Genomic DNA, 742 nt, shown 5'->3' with positions numbered 1-742 from the left:
TGCAGATTGTATTAGATAAAGTTATGAATCCTACATAAATAAATATTTTTGATAACACAGAACACTTGTTTATTCTTTCACAAAATGCTGGAGTAACTCAGCAGGTCAGGCAGCATCTCAGGAGAAATTGTTTATTCTTTATCCCATAAGCAATAAAAGAGGTAAGTGCTCCATCAGAGGCACTGAATCTGTGCATCCTTGGAAGGTGGTCTGAATGAAGGAAGAACTGAATATGGGACCTTGGGAAAGTCATTTATATATGCCAAGTGGATATATACCAAGTGGACCTGTTGGGCCCAAACCTCTCCTGCATTGGTGCAGCACCTCAACTCCCCCACCCCCTCCTCCCCTCCCTCCCTCCTCCTTTCCTTCCCCCTCCCTCTTCCCTTCCCCCTCCCTCTTCCCCTCCCCACCACCTTCCCCTCCCCCCACTCCATCCCCCTGAACCCTCCTTATCCTCCCTCCCTCGGAGATAGATTTAAACTTTAAAATGTGAATAACTTTAAAAATATAACACCGATTTCAATGAAACTTCTTTCATTAGCACCAAAGGGACGACGGTGAGTAAGGTGGGCCTAAAATTGTCACGCTATCGTGTATCGTTTCGTCTGTAGTTCAGGAACAAACAAACAAACGAAAGTTTTAGTATATAGATATCACAAATACCAGATGCACGAGGAACACTGCTGATCACAGACCTTCACCCAGAATAACACTGCTATACGCTCTCTTCAATGGGTAA

The sequence above is a fragment of the Rhinoraja longicauda genome, chromosome 4 (assembly GCF_053455715.1).
Source record: "Rhinoraja longicauda isolate Sanriku21f chromosome 4, sRhiLon1.1, whole genome shotgun sequence".
Lineage (NCBI taxonomy): Eukaryota > Metazoa > Chordata > Chondrichthyes > Rajiformes > Arhynchobatidae > Rhinoraja > Rhinoraja longicauda.
This window is presented reverse-complemented; position numbering follows the sequence as displayed.